Consider the following 17,081-nt stretch of genomic DNA (forward strand, 5'->3'; position numbering starts at 1 on the left):
TCTTGTTAATTTTCATTTTTATAAATATTCAGTGATGCATTTTGTTAACAAGCCAGGGGTTTATGGCTACTCTCTTCCTTGTGAGGCGTTTTTAAATGTGTAACTTTTGCAGTCTTTTTGAACTTTCAAAGCCAGCAAGTAGCATTTGGGGGGCTGGCTGACTTGAGAAGGGCCTCTTCTGGGCAGGCTGATGAAGGTCTTTTGTTTTGTGGCTGTAGTTGGAGGCCTCACACCCATTTCAGCATGTCTGAGATTCCTTTTCACATCACAAACAGCACATGAATGGTGAAGAGATGAACGGTGTTGAGGCCAAATCAGAACAGATGCTTAATGGAAGCTAGCTGGGAACTAGTACAGGCCACCTCCATGGCTCCTTTTAGAAATGTCGCCAGGGCAGCTGAATATCCTGGCACAGGCAAGTCAAGGAGAATCCTGGGCAACTCTGACAGATCATGCAGAAGACAGCTGAACAACTGAGGTCTCCATCTGTTCCAGTAAAAGCAGGAGAACAGCTCATCTAGGCCAAAGAGGACACCTGACTGAGCACCACCAAGCGTGCAAGACTGAAGTGTGATGCTTTTAAATTTTCCCGTAGGATGAGGTTTGTAACTCAAACTGGCATCAATGGGACAATGTGTTACCTGACCTTGATAGGCCTTCTTTTTAGGGTAAAATCTGACCCAGAGGAAGCCTCTGGACAGGAACATAAAGGTTTGCAAATTCCAGAAGTCCCTGATTGTTGGGGGGAAAATACAAAATCTATCACAGGGAGGAAGGCTGATTAGCTTTGATGAGGACATAAATATAAAACATTGCAGGTGTGGCTCTGTGCTGTCTCAGTGAGCGCTGTCCGTCAGTCACACTCCTGGGACCTTTAGGTTATAAAGATGCTGTTCCATCCCAATGAATAAGACAGAAATCTCACGGACTGCTCCCGTGCACACATGGACTGTCACAGAAGTTAAGGCATTGTAAGCAGGATAAGAAACAGCCACGACAAGCTGCCAGGCATGGTTCCTCCTGCATAGGACAACCTGTAGTTCATTTAGAACCTGCCAAATCCGGTCCTTAACCCTGTCTATGATGTATTCAGTGGAGACCTTGATTTTTTTTAAACAATCAGTTCTACCATTGTACATATACATAATATTTATTAGTTAGGACTGTAATACACAGTATATATTCATATTAAAAAATTGTTCTCCATCTTAGCATCATCTAATGGTACCCAGTCACAACAGACAAACGTCTAGTCCTCTACTGCCAAGGAAACCAGTAAGCGTTGTAGTGCCATGTCTAGTCCAGCAAATGGCTGTGAACTTCAGTTATGTGAATACATTAAATGCATTTCTGCTTTGTAGTTCTGTCTTTACTATTATTATCTTTTGTACAATGTACAGTGAAAATCTTACTTGCATTTGTACAAAACAAATATAGAAATTGCATATTTATTTATTATATATATATTAATTAGTGCAGCAACATCTTGTGAGATTGAGCAATGACAGGTCTGAGAAGCCCTTGGATGTCTGGGGCTAAATGGATCAACGTGTGTCTACCTGGTGCTGAGAGAAGTGGGTAAGCTATTGAACCCCATTCATAGTAGAGACCAGGACTTGCAATTGTTCCCCACAAATGAGGAATTCTCAGGAAGTGAGGGTAATAAGCACACACTGACTAAGTTCACCCCCTTTATACACACCACCCATCATTACTACCGATTGTATGGTTGTGTGAGATCTTTGGATCAGTCCTACTGCGGTCATTCTTGGCCTGTGGCAGAACGCAAAGATGATGAACAAACTTGACTACAGAGGGAATAATATTCGTAACAAGGTTTCTGTAGATGAACCTGTGGAAGTATCATTACCAAGCCCCGAGGCTGTGTGAGTGTCGGCATGTTTGCCCAGACTCCGTCTCCCCCTACTGGTCTTCTCCTGGCCGTCCTTCCCTTGTTTTTCTGGAAAATCACACGGAACAGGACTTGCCAAATGCTCTTAAGTGTAAGCACTTTGTGATGGGTTTAGTTGATTTTGAGTACATTAAATTGTGTTTTTATGGTAACAGGCAGCAAAAATGTATAGTGAATTGGGTCCACCAAAACCTAACCCCATTTTCTAATAGGATCAGTGCTTCAGTATCCATTTCCAAGGGGCTTTTCACAAACGTAACTCTCATGGATAACAAAAATTAACTGTGAATATACTGGATAGGAATGGACCTCAGTGTGGCCCTTAAAGGAAGTGGAAACCTTGCAGCAAGAGTAGAGATACAGGCAAAATGCCAATGTAGGATAATGTATGCCACTAGGGAGCAGTAAGATATATGTTTTAGGTGCCCAGAAAGGGTAAACGGCAGAGGCACCTTACTAGAGAGAGCGCTGTAAATACTCTCTCACAAAGTTCATGAGTAAACACTCCAGCAGGTGCCAGGGATCCCTGACCTGCTATCTGCAGATAAAATGAAGCCATTGAGGGCTGGCCAGAGGGTGAAAGACCTCTTGGCCAATGGTGAGAAGTGCATGGCACCAGGTCAGATGAACAGGAAGCATGTTGGGCAACCGAGGTACAATCCAGTAGAAAAGGCAGGATGTCAGGGTGTGCAGAGCACACTGAAATTATTAACTTGACCAACATGTCGTACCAACATGAAACATGGCACCAGAGACGCCCTCAAGTAAAACAAGTGTTATTATTTTGCTTTTTAATGATAGAAATCCCCGGAACCGTCCAGGAGATGGGTTCCTTTATGAGCTACAGAGAGCTCTCAGAAGCAGGGGCATCACTAGCCATGGTCAAGTTTGCCATTCCCATACAAAACTTGGCTAGCTACAGTCTGGGAGGCTACAAAGGTGCCGTCTCTCCCACTACAATATAGAAATGTACACACTCTAGGGTAGTGTTTCTTCTTTTTCTTTTTCTCACAACCCAATCTTGCCCTTCTTAGTGTCTTTGAGACCTAATCCATGATCACCGTCAGATTGTTGTTCCTCTTGGGGAATTACTGTCGACGGTCATAGCAAGACACTTTTACATTTAATACGTGACAAGTCACGACCTTTGTAACCCAAATGGCAGCAACCCACAACCCATAGTTTAAGAGCCTATGCCCTAGGGCACTGAACAGCAGTACAGGAACTGCAGGTCTGACATTGTGGTCAGCAACACAGGAGAGCTGCAGGGGACTGTACATTCTCCGGTCCTGTTCAGCCTATATACATCAGACTTCCAATGCAACTCGGAGTCCTTCCACGTGCAAAAGTTCGCTGACGACACTGCTATCGTGGGCTGCATCAGGAGTGGGCAGGAGGAGGAGTATAGGGACCTAATCAATGACTTTGTTAAATGGAGCGACTCAAACCACCTACAACTGAAAACCAGCAAAACCAAAGAGCTAGTGGTGGATTTTAGGAGGCCCAGGCCCCTCATGGACCCCGTGATCATCAGAGGTGACTGTGTGCGGAGGGTGCAGAACTAAAAATACCTGGGAGTGCAGCTGGATGATAAACTGGACTGCACTGCCAATACTGATGCTCTGTGTAAGAAAGGACAGAGCCGACTATACTTCCTTAGAAGGCTGGCATCCTTCAACATTTGCAATAAGATGCTGCAGATGTTCTACCAGATGGTTGTGGCGAGCGCCCTCTTCTACATGGTGGTGTGCTGGACAAACTGGTGAGGAAGGCAGGCTCTATTGTAGGCATGGAGCTGGATAGTTTGACATCAGTGGCAGAGCGACGGGCGCTGAGCAGGCTCCTGTCAATCATGGAGAATCCACTGCATCCACTAAACAGGATCATCTCCAGACAAAGAAGCAGCTTCAGCGACAGACTGCTGTCACCGTCCTGCTCCACTGAAAGACTGAGGAGATCCCCACACTATGCAACTCTTCAATTCCACTCGGGGGGGGGGGGGGGGGTAAACATTAACATTATACAAAGATATTGTCTGTCTGTATACCTGCATTGTTATCACTCTTTAATTTAATATTTTCTTTATCAGTATGCTGCTGCTGGAGTATGTGAATTTCCCCTTAGGATTAATAAAGTATCTGTCTATCTACAAATATTAATTTAATAGGACAAGAACTGCAGGAGACCACTAAGGGGTCTTCATTATATCTTTTGACGTGTTACTCTACTATAGTGCTGTTGAGATATCCATAAACAAATGAATGGGCAGGACGATCATTTGCACCTAAAATGTTTAGATGAAGGCCAAGTATGGTGTGTTTAAGACATTCCATTTTATATCCTGTATGCTTCCAGGCGCAGGTCATCCAAGTGTATTAGGGGAGGTCTGACCCAGAATATGGTATTCAAAGTCATTTCTTCAGCCGAGGTGTCTTCTTACTTGATGGCAGGAATAGAATTAATGTATGAGAACAATGAAAGAATCAAGTCAAGTCTGGAGAGGGGAGAACATTCTAGTGCTTAAGACAGGAAATCCACCTCCACAGATACAGAGGAAACCCTATTGTGTATCTGGTAAGTCCTGTGACTCAGTTTGGTTTTTCTTTACTTATGTTGCCTTTGTATTTGTGTTCTCTCCCCTATCTCTCTCTCTCTCTCTCTGAAAGTGAGCATGAGCCATGCACTCCATAAAGAAAAATACAGCTATAAACAGTCGCTGTAGCTCTAGGGAAACTGCAAGGAAAGTACTCATCCGTGATATTTTGCAATCAGGGATTCATTTAGTCATGGTAGGAATAAAAGGCAGAACACCTCAGAAGGCAGAACCTAGGAACCATGCACACTGCCAAAGTGTGCAACCTTTGCTTTTAGAGATTCCTATCATGATTTTATGGTTTTAATAGGTTACAGTATCAGTTAAAGCAACTAAACAAATGCATTTTAGTTTACAGAGCATTGGTCACATTGAGCACTGTAGCACAAAAGACATAAAAGTGAATCGCTGTGTGTGGTTTATTATTCTTCTGTGTGTGAATTTATGAGCATTCTGGGTGAGACTTTCCTGTAAAACCAAGATAATCTGCACCTATTGTGTCCTAAACAGTAACCAAGGGAACAATGAGATAATTAAATATGCTTTAATTTTTAAGAATGTATAAATAAGCCGCCCCCTCTTCAAAAGATAAATGTGTGTGCTAAAGACTTTCAACATGTTAACTATTTTGGGACCTTTAGATTATATTAAAGGCATAGATATGACATTAGTACATACTATTTATCTATGTGCTGATTGGTATAAACTGGAAATGATTGAAATATGTTATATAAATGAACTTGCTGCATTCAAGACCCTTGTTTTGACATTTTACTTAGCAGGCTACAGTGAACTGGTAGACATAATTATAAAAAAATAAGAATGATTCAATACAGTCAATTCCTTCAAGCTTGTTGTAATAACGATGACAATGTTTGGGGCTTCACTTGTAACAGTGATTCATGCCGTTTCTTTATTTACTATTTTACCAGACAAATATTGACAAAAATGCCTGAAAAAAGTAATCAAGAATACATTTATAATGTTTATGATGCTCCTTGTAATAACAGACAACTATGAGAGACAGACAGAGAGATACACAGGTCAGAGCCGGAGTCACTTAATGGACAGGAATTTAGCTTGGTAACTTTGGAGCTGCTTATAATATAACACAACACAAACAAAAAACATAAATAATGTAAGTTAAACAACATACATTATAAACAGTTACAAAACAGTGAAATTACCTACAAGTTACACATCATATTTATAGAGATATGAAAGGCACTATATACAACTGACAGATATGAAAGACAGATAAATAGACAGAAACTGCATTATAACACAGAGAGATGGATGAACAGATTTCATACACACACGTCATTCTAGGGTATTCCCTTTCACACTACACTGTTGCATTGTTTATTTATTGTATTTGTTTAAAATGTGTAATTTTGCTTGAATTCTTATTATATTGGCCAACTAAAAAGATTACAATATGCAAGCTTTCGAGGAAGCTCAGTACCTTTCTTGAGGCAAGATTACCGGCCCTGAGTTGCCTCGAAAGCTTGCATAATGTAATCTTTTTAGTCAGCCAAATAAAGGTGTCATTTTGTTTGAACTTCTCATTACATCCATAAAGGCTAACACGGTACAACACACTTGTATTTGCCTATTTATTGTATTTATTGTTTATTGTATACCAGTACTGGTGCACTGCGTGTTACACTTGACTTGAGTATTCCTAGTTTTCATTCTCTTTCTCTGTATGTTTAGCATTCATTTGCTCAGAGGTTGACGCTCTTGCTGTTTCCTGAGCAGCTCTTCTTTTCTCCACCCTAGCAGCCGGCTTTTCCTCTTCTTTTCACGTTAAAACTGATTAAGTCAGAGTTTGTGTTGTGATTACTTAGTACGTATTTCCTTTAATTTTTCACTTAAGCTGGCACTTAAGTGTTCAATCTGCCTCAAGAATGATTTAAGCTATGAAGAGGTAGAGGAAGTGATGGCAAAGGTGGTAGGGATGAGAACGGCGCCCATACCATTTGCCGCACAGCCGCCCTCCTGGCCACTGTTGAGAGTTGATTCTATAATACAATAAAAATAAAAAGAGGAATAAACTTGGAGGTGAATCATCACCCTGAAGGTGGATAGTAGACGTTACGTAGTATATGTGTACCAAATTTCAGGGGAATAGGTCAAACGATTTGAGAGCTACAGGTGATTTAAAATCCTGGACAGACAAATGGACAGCCACGGAAGCGTATTATATAAAGATTTATTGCACTGCTTCTGTCACAACTTGTACTTTTTTGTATGTTGCTACTGTATATGTTACACCGTGGCTCATGGAGATACGTTGCCTCATCTCACTATGTAGGTGTACACAGTTGCTGATGACAATAAAGTAACCTTGATCTTGACCCACACATACATATTCAATTCAGTTCAGTTCAATTTTTGTGTAGTGTTCTCTTTTATTTTATGTGACCCTATAACAGTATAAAGTCATGTCATTATATAACCCACTTAATTCAGGCCACGGTCACAGGGGGTGCTACAGCCTATCCCAGCAAGCACCGAGCTCAAGGCACTAACAAACCCTGGACGGGGCGAGAGTCCAGCGCAGAACAGTATACTGTTTAGTATAACCTCTTTACATTTAAAGACTGAGGGCCTGCTTACGCACAGGCTTTCATCAGCCAGTACGGAGTCACCAGCCAACACAAACCTCTTATGGGTTGTGCAAGGAAACTCAACTTCCCAAACAAGTATGAAAGGAACTCACAAACTCCACACAGACGGTGACTCGACTGGCAGTCAAACGCCGATTTCAGACATGTTGACCACTGCAGCATCTAACACCAATATATCAATTTCAAACTTCATTTATTTAGGTCCACTCTCTTTTAAACCATCTATCGATTTTAATGGCCATTTACATAGTTACTAGCAAAATACCCGCGCTTCGCAATGGAGAAGTAGTGTGTTAAAGAAGTTATGAAAAAGAAAACATTTTAAAAATAATGTAACATGATTGTCAATGTAATTGTCGTAGGCTTATTTTAGTATTGAGAGTGAACTTGATGATTGTAAAGAGTTTAATTTATGATTGTAAACGTTGTGTATGAGAAATGCACATTTTTAGGCAGGGAGCCAACCACGTGGTAGATGTGTGGACAGCGGCTGTGCGGAAAAAGGAAGGGGACCTGGGGCAGCCCTTGTGCGTCACTGCCATGAAATAAATCCTCTGTTAACGGAAATAAGGAATGAAGCCACCAAAAGGAGAGGTCAGTTCCAAAAGTTCCTTATGGCATAATGGTGAGAACTGCCAAAAAGAACACGTAATTTTCGAAAGTTCGTTACAGGGTGCGGCGCAAAATGAAACATACTTAACGTTTCTAAGTATCGTGTAAAGGACGAGCATAGGAAATTTGGGCTTCCTACATATATTGGAAGTCACAGATATAGTGAGGAGGGGTTTCCCCTATCATATATATATATATATATATATATATATATACCCGTCCCCCCCGTCTCCCCCCCTTGGGTGTTGCAATAGGACATGAAACATACCTAACTTTTGAAAGTACACTGCAAAGAATTAGCACGCGAAATTTCATCTTCCCACCTATATGGAAAGTGGGAGACTCAGTGATGAGTCAGTGAGGGCTTTGCCTTTTATATGTATAGATGGGTGGTACGGTGGTTTTCACAGATAAGATATAATAAAAGGTACATTGCTGCATTCTTAACGCATTCCCACTTCAAGACTTGTCTAACCTTGAAACTGCACGTACCTTCTACTTTTTCTTAATCCACGATGTGAACTGCTACACTGGACTGTTCCTATACTAATACTGGAGTAAGATGTTCTTGCTTTTCTAAAGTATGTCTGCACTAATCTTTTTCTCTGAACTCATTTTTGGTATCTAATGCCTACCTCTGACTACCAAATGCATTCCACAAGTGGCATTTATTAGGTCAGCCTAAATCACTGGAAAGACAAGTAGCCTGGTCCTAAATGAAGCTTCATTCCTGGCAGAGAAATATTATACAAATATTAATACTTTGAAAACTTTGTAGCTTATTCTTCATATATAAAATGAAACTTTAATGTATGGGTTAGCAAAGATCTAAACCACAAAAGAAGTAAATATAACAATCTTTCTGCATGCCTTTCACAAATCTCCACCATTTTGTCCTCCATTCTTAATGAAAGTTTATCAGGATGACCTCTAGAGAACATCACACCACAAACAATTCCTCTCACAAAGCCCCCGAGCATTGTTTCATCACCCCACCTCCTTATCACAGCTCAGACTGCAAACCTCATGAGAGAAGAATCAGCACACAACAACCCAACTTCGCCTACACTGTGGCTTCCCAACTGTCTTGCTTTCAATTCCTAACGCTGTTTTACTGCAATTCCACCTTTCTAGCTTTGTCAGTAAGGTGACAAGCATTGTGAATGTAAACAGGCCAGCCGCTCGAAATCCAGCATCATGAAGCCCTTTAGGTTCTCTCTCATTTTGCAGCAGCAGGTCATGCTCAGCATTAAAATTTCAATATATAATAAAAAGGTCTCTTTGCACTTGAAATTTTAATAGTGTGGTAAAAAATTCAAAAGCTTCTCTGCAAGCATAAGTGTATACATTTCTAATGTATAAAATGCATATATAAATACATGAACAAGAAATGTTATTAACCAATAGAAATCACATAGAGCATGCAGTAAACTGCACATTCTGCATGTAAAACCATGCTTTATAGGCATTTACTAAGAGTATGTTTAACACACATCCTAAGTAGTTTGTCATAAATGGCATGAAAGTCTTTATATTTATACAACATGGAATCAAACATACCGTATACTGCTTATGTGAAAAATAAAACTCCAAACAATTTGAAACATTAGAATCGCAGCTTCATACATTTTAAACCTTACAACATGTCAACAAAACACATTCTGTATCCATTAATCTGTGCTCTGAACCCACTTGATCCACCAAGGAACTGATGGGACATGAAGACTCTTATGGCAGCATTAAGGTGTACTTCTATAACAGCATCATAGGCCCCCGGGCAAAGTAATGCACTGGAGCCCCTATTTTGATAGCAAAATAGAAATATGCCTAGGCATCAGAAACATTGTGGCCCTGCATCTATAAGACAAGAACTGACCCTAAGCAGAACATTTGTCCAACAACCTAAGGCATTCCCACTCATATCAGATCACACGGGGACAATTTAGAGTCACCAAACAAGAGAACACCTGTCTCTGGAATTAAGAGGAAACTGATGAACTTTGGGGACAAAATTTACAAAAAACCCACGGAGACATGGGGGCTGTGAAGCCAACTCCACCGGGGCAGTGCCAGGGCTGGGAATCAAAGGGCTTCAGAGGTTTGAGGCAACAGTGCTAACTACTGCATCTCAGTGCCATTCAAGTAAATAAAGGGCTGCTGAAAAACATATTTAATAGTAAATAAAAAAAAGATATACTTCTTTAAAGATATACTTAACCGCATTTGCAAGTAGTTCCTATAAGTGAGATAGTTCAATATGTCACTAAATTTTGTGGTTTGGCTTCTTGTATGATGAATAAAAATGATCTGTGTATTATAAAATGAATACAAAAATATAAATTTTTAAAAATCTTATATAGAAAAACAATGATCTGAATATCCATCCATCTATTTTCCAACCCGCTGAATCCGAACACAGGGTCACGGGGGTCTGCTGGAGCCAATCCCAGCCAACACGGGGCACAAGGCAGGAACCAATCCCGGGCAGGGTGCCAACCCACCGCAGGACACACACAAACACACACACACACCAAGCACACACTAGGGCCAATCTAGAATCGCCAATCCACCTAACCTGCATGTCTTTGGACTGTGGGAGGAAACCGGAGCGCCCGGAGGAAACCCACGCAGACACGGGGAGAACATGCAAACTCCACGCAGGGAGGACCCGGGAAGTGAACCCAGGTCCTCAGGTCCCCCAACTGCGCCGCCCATGATCTGAATATAAATAAGTATTTAATGATGCATCTCTTTACTTATTTTTCTTCATGTTTCCATTAACAAATGACAAACCATAAAGGTGATGAGAGACACTGAAGTACCACTGTTTGCACAGCATGCTCATTAATCACTATATTGAAAATAAAATAAGCATACTATACCGGTTGGTACTACAAAAAGTAAATTTCAGTTAATTGTAAACAAAATGTGTTTTTCCATAACAAGATAGAGTAAGTAAAACTACTACAGTATATGGGAAATGCTCCAGGATTGTTAAAGTGATCTACGTACAGTACTTCAGCTTGACACTTCTAGGGCACAATGAAAACCCTGATTAAGATTACTATTAAAATGTGATATCTGGGGCTGCACAGTGGTAGCACTGCTGCCTCACAACATGGAGACCAGGATTCAAAGTCTTGGGTGTTCCCTGTGAGGACTTTACATGTTGGGTTTGGTCCTGGGAGGCAGCGCGGTGGCACAGTGATAATGCTGCTGCCTTACAGTAAACAGATTGGGGTTTACATCCCCAAATCTGTTTACATTCCCACATGGACAGATTTCCTCCCACATTACCAGGACATTCCCTGGTGTTGCTAAATTGGCCCGTGTGTGTGTGTGTTCTCCTGCCAGTGGACTGGCGCCTGGTCCAGGTGTCATTCCTGCCTTGCGCCCGGTCACTGCTTGGATTAGCTCCAGCTGTTCTGCAGGCCTACACTGGAAAAAACTGATTAAGAAGATGGATGGAAGGATGGTTTCCTCCCACAGTCCAAAGACATGTAGGTAGCACTGCTGCCTCACAATAAGGAGACTTAAGTTTAAGGCCTGGGTTCTCCCCGTGTCCAAATTTCCTCCCAAAATCCAAAGACATGAAGGTTAGGTGGGCTGGTAATGCTACATTGGCTCCTTGTGTGTGTGCGCCTACGTGTGTGTGTGTCTGTTCACCCTACGATGGACCCTTTCCAGGTATTGTTCCAGCCTTGCACCCAATGCTTGCTGGGATAGGCTCCAACTTTCCTGCAGCCCTGCTCTGGATAAACAAGTTTAGAAAATGGATGGATGTTATTTGTAAGCAAATACTACTTAAAAGATAAGCATATATTAAAATAAGCTTCTTACATGCTTTATGCTTAAATACAAGTGCCTACAACATGACTGTTGCATTGGTTCACTGACCTTTGCATCAATTCCACAAAAAAATAAAAACCTACATAAATATTATAGACATTAAATTAGTCTTGATCTATTTTACAGTTCAAAACTTTATACTTGCTTACAATTACAAAAACAATATTTCAGGTGTTTCATTCTAAATCAATTACTTTGCTAACTAGCAGCTTCCCTTACAAGCCACTTACAGAACGATTCTGAAATGTTACCTTTTTAAAAAATTGGATCTTTTATTTTAAGCCACCCTATCATGTATTTATGTGCAATGTGGTGAAGAGAAAAATGAACATTATTTTTCAAATGAACATCTAATCATTACAAATAAAGTTCATTGGCCATTACACTCTTCTAATTCAAGCCTTTGCCTAACAGTACAGTACTTACAACTTTGAGACACAATTAGTTACATTTCTGGTTTGTTTTTGCAGTTGGAGCAAGAGATGGGTGAAGAGGGTTGTTTAGGGTAACATGGCGTCAGTGGCAGGATTTGAACACACAGCCTCAGGATTTAAAGTCCAAAGCCTTAACCACTTCACCACTCAACTTCAAGTTATACATACTGTTATTTGACAATGGAATTTGACCGTCAGTGAACAATAACTGTTTCATTAGATAGATAGATAGATAGATAGATAGATAGATAGATAGATAGATAGATAGATATAGATTTTTACCATCCCTTAATAATAATAATAATAATAATAATAATAATAATACAGAGCATGCATCTATTTATAAACGATATGTAAATGCAAAGAGATCAATTTCCCTCTAATATGAACTTAACGGTTTATAATGATAATAATACTAAACAACAACAACAAATTGAGACTCGGGTTTTTCGTATCGAAAGGTGTAAAAGTCGACGAGTCCATGAGTATAGAGCTGTCCAAGGTGCTGAAGGTTTCCTCGACGTTAGTTTGTATTGGTCAGCGCTGTACATTTTTGACCCCCTCCCAGTCCGCACTCTTTCATATTTCACACTCAATGCCACCCCTTTAATTGGAAACAACAAGGATCACAGGGAGACAGCTTGTGGGACAAAATTGGCCTCTGCTGCTATCAATAAGAAGCAGCAGAGGCGAGGCAATTAGGCCCACCAGGCCCGAGATAAAAATAATCTCCGCTAGGAACCCGTGCGTTTTATGCCCACACGCGTGTGAAGTTCTGTTTTCCACAAATAATGATTCCGGAATTTATGTATATACATATATTTCTTTTCTTACATTAAAACGTGTTTCTTTGAAACAATCACTGGCACCTGGAATCTAAATATTCTGCCAGCACGGTGGTAAACAATGAAGCATTGTCTCAGCTAACAATTTAAAAGCATTTATTGCTGCTGTTGTCTTCTACGTCGAGGGGCGTTCTACACCAGGCGCCCTTTCCTTCCCTCTCGGTTTGGTTTGTTTACTTCTGATTGATGGTGTTTTGAGGGCCTCCGTTAACTCCAATCAGTATTTTCTTTAATTTCTTGTGTCCCTCCAGTCACGTCCCGGCCCCATCTTGTAAGTATAAGCTCGTTTTTATCTCTGTGTGTTGAGTATAACATTTCTAGCCTTTCACGTTGTGGCCCTTCGGGTAAAGCGGGTGTAAAAAATGGATGGATGGACGGACAGAAGCAGAATTTCCTCTGCTACAAACAGTGGTTCGTGTTCCGTTAATCGCGCCGGGTTGAAAAGTGTGTTTCCTCTATATACGGTATGGATCAATGTTGGGAAAATGCTGTAAGAAATGACGCCGGTTTTCAACCCAACGAGAGACCTGGTTAGACTAGAAATTTCGTCCAGCGTCTCACAGGAAAGCTATGGCTGGCTGTCGTCTGCGCTAACATCTACTGTCAAACGTTACATCTCGAAAAAGCCCAAAGAGACAGAGCGAAAGGTCAAAGGATATTAATCATGTTGGGTGTTATATAGCGGTACAAAGGACTCTAAACCATTTAGCTCCCGGCTTTCGAATCATAAGCTTGCGACAATATGTCCCAGTTTCTCACATAATATCTACCCCGGCTTTCTTGGTGTAATTTTATTTTGATTTGGATCGACCAAGCAGAAAATGTACCATAGGGTTACAGTAATATTATCCCTGGAGATATACAAGCATTCGCAAAGATTCATGCATATAAACGCACCAGAAATCCATCCAGCTCAATGGGCAGATCGTTTAAACGTAACATTAGCATTCATGCCTTCGCGACAGTTGCGAGCATCATGCAAAATTGCACAGTGCATAAATCCACATATAATATATAATTCACAAGCAAATCATGTTGCTGTTTGTATAATACAAAAATATTTATATAGTATATGATATGGGAGTTCAGGTGCCGTAGCGGGGGTGGGTGGGGTGGCTTGGGTGTAACTGATAAAATCGCCATTCTCACCGTGAAGACGTGATAGGTTCTCTTTCTGACGTATATCAATTATGTTCTGCTTTTGCATGTTTTATCATTCGAATCTAAATTATAGGTGTTAGCAGGGCGGGGGCGAGGTGGGTATTGCAAGGTGTTGACAACCTCGAAAGACTAAATATAACCACAAATACATTTCAAATCATACGTCGTAAACAGTCACACCAGACCCCCGGGACCCCCCAGGCACGCCGAAATTGCTGACAGGGCTCTTTTAAAACAGACTCAACGGGGGTGGGGTGGAAAAATTGATCACTCTGCGGCAACGTGGCATTCAATCCCCCCTTCCCCCCCCATCATTAAAAACGAACCCCGAAAGATGAGAGAAGCGATTAACAGAAACGAGACTGGAGTCGCCCACCTGCGAAAGAGCAATCGCTGTTTGAAAAGGTCCTTTTTCCATTCCAGGCAATCAGAGAAAGCGAGAGAAAACTGCAGCTGTCGCCATATTGGAAGCTTCACTTATTTTCATAGAAAAGGATCCAAAGCTTCTATTACCGCAACATCTCCGCCCAACCAGGGGACAGCTCCAGACTAGAAAACAGCCCCCCGAAAATTCACGCGGACCATTCACACTTTCCGAATAACCATTTCAGCGCCGCTGTGTAGAGAGGAGGGCTACGGAGGAGAACAGCAGCCAAGCCGACACCTTCACCTTTGCTTCAGCATCGCTCACCTAAAGCTGCTCAGTCCGATTACTACGAAATGTTGTTAAACATTCTTTGCCGCTTCGCTGCATCAAAATCCGTTTGAACTGGTCGCTAGGCTTTCTTCGAATGTCAAAGCTGTCCTTTGCAAAGAGAGCCCTTGAATACGCTCATGTTCTCATTGTTATTCCACGAAGTGATACCTTGAACACCAGGGAAAAAAATAAAATTTCTACCTTAGTGGGGAGCCTCAGACACACAATAAAGGAAGCACAACAAATGCCGTGCTTCTTCGGACGAGTGGGCGTCTCAGGTGTTTAGATAATCACGCAAATGCACGTGCCTTGGTTTTTTTTTTTTTTTTTCCCTCTCTTTCTACCCCCCAACTCGACCCCTCCCACCAGAATCCTCCAGAAGAGGACACACCGTTAGGATGGAAGCGATGTAATGAAAAATGCATAAAGGATGTCATCATGGATTGTGCGGTGCACCTTCTCCATCTCGGCTACTTTTGGCCCTTAATACTTAAAAAGCAGCTGCACTCTTCTCACACACGTTTACCTGATCAAACCAGCTATAGATTACAAACTGCTCATTGCTTTCAGTCATATTTTTTTATTTTTTTTTTTACTTGTCTGTTTTGTCAGCAATGCTGCCTTTCTATCCTTTTTTAATAAGGCTGTTATAAAGTATGGATCCTTCATACACTCAGCACACTCTCTATCACTAACACTAAAGGCTGCTGCTCCCTCTTTACTAAAGACAGACAGCCATGAAAATGTACTTCTTTACTCTAACTACACTCCTAAAAGGAATGACTCTTTAATGGCATTTTACGGTTCTTTACTGGGTTGTATGAATACTGCTCGACAAAGCGCCATTTCATTCTAGGATGGGGTCTTATGCTTTGGAAAACATCCCAATATGTAAAAATAAAAATTAAATTTATAATCTATGGTAGGTTACCTAGCAGGACAATAAGAGATTAGGAAAACCAGAACTTAGCCTGTGTGATTGTACACAATGATGGTCCTTTTAAAATCAGGAACTCATTTGGTATTTCACAGATCTCTTAACGTCTCTTAATGTTTTTATTTTTATTTTTTTTTTACAGTATGGAGCCTGTTATGGATCTAAATAAATAAATAAATAGGTTATTTCTGGAACTTTCATGTGAATGGGCCTTCTGGGAAACAAAAATGGTTCCCCTATGGCATCTCTCTGAAGAGTCATTATTTTTAAGAGTGTACAGGTACCAAAGTAGCACTCTTAAAAATTAAGGCGTCAGAGTGGGTCTTCAGAGCAAAGTCATAGGGGATCCATTTTTGGGTTCCAAAAGAATCATCACCATGAAGGTTCCAGAAAGAACCTATGTATTTAGATCCATAACAAGGGGAAGGTAATAGCTGGACATGGATTCTCTTACCACTGCTATGCGGATGACAGTCAACTCATTCTCTCCTTTCCACCCGATGACCAGCAGGTCTCAACCCGCATCTCAAACTGCCTTGCTGATATCTCCTCTTGGATGACTTCCCACCACCTCAAGTTGAATCCCAGCAAGACTGAACTCTTGTATATCAGAGGCAACTCATCTCCGAATCTTGACCTTGCAATCTCTCTTGACAACTCGGTTATCGTCCCCTCAAAAACGGCAAGAAGTCTTGGTGTCACTCTAGACGAAGAATTGTCTTTCTCTCCACACATCAGCAACCTCTCCAGGTCCTGTAGATATCTCCTATACAACATTAGGAGAATCCGCCCCTTTCTCACTACAGAGGCTACTCAGCTTCTCGTCCAGACCTTGGTCATCTCTAAGCTGGACTACTGCAACTCTCTGCTGTCTGGACTTTCACTAAAGGCAACACGACCACTTCAACTGATCCAGAATGCAGCTGCAAGACTCGTTTTTGATATTCCCAAATTCTCGCACACTACACCTCTGCTCCGGAACCTGCACTGGCTCCCTGTGGCTGCCCGCATCAGGTTCAAAACCCTAACACTTGCCTTTAAGGCCAAAACTGGAGCTGCACCACCTTACATATCAGCACTAGTCAAGCAGCGTGTCACTTCTCGCTGTCTCAGAACATCAAGCACTGCTCGTCTCGAACCACCCTTACTTAAAAGAAGAGGACGACATGCATCAAGACTCTTTGCAGTGTTGGCTCCTCAGTGGTGGAACGAACTTCCTCTTGCTGTACGAACAGCGGAGACCCTCACTGTCTTCAAACGTCGCCTGAAGACACACTTCTTTCAACAGCACTTGGACTAAAGTCCCCATACTTTTTTTTCTACCCTTTCTTTTCAAAAAAAAAAAAAAAAAATTTTGTACTAACTTACTATTTTCTTCTAGCATGGTTTTGTATACAACTTGGTCAGC

The 17,081-nt window shown here is 41.3% G+C and overlaps 1 protein-coding gene across 1 annotated transcript in view; it reads right to left on the bottom strand.

Annotated features, from left to right (window-relative positions):
• Window positions 1-14,684, bottom strand: part of LOC114655412 (sodium channel protein type 2 subunit alpha-like) — a 278,058-nt gene extending 263,374 nt beyond the window's left edge. The window contains exon 1 of the mRNA XM_051930912.1: window positions 14,416-14,684. The gene's annotated coding sequence lies outside the window, so the exon portion shown is untranslated. The remainder of the gene's footprint in view (window positions 1-14,415) is intronic.
• Window positions 14,685-17,081: the final 2,397 nt, after the last annotated feature.

This window comes from Erpetoichthys calabaricus, chromosome 8 (genome assembly GCF_900747795.2).
Source record: "Erpetoichthys calabaricus chromosome 8, fErpCal1.3, whole genome shotgun sequence".
Taxonomy (NCBI): Eukaryota; Metazoa; Chordata; class Cladistia; order Polypteriformes; family Polypteridae; genus Erpetoichthys; species Erpetoichthys calabaricus.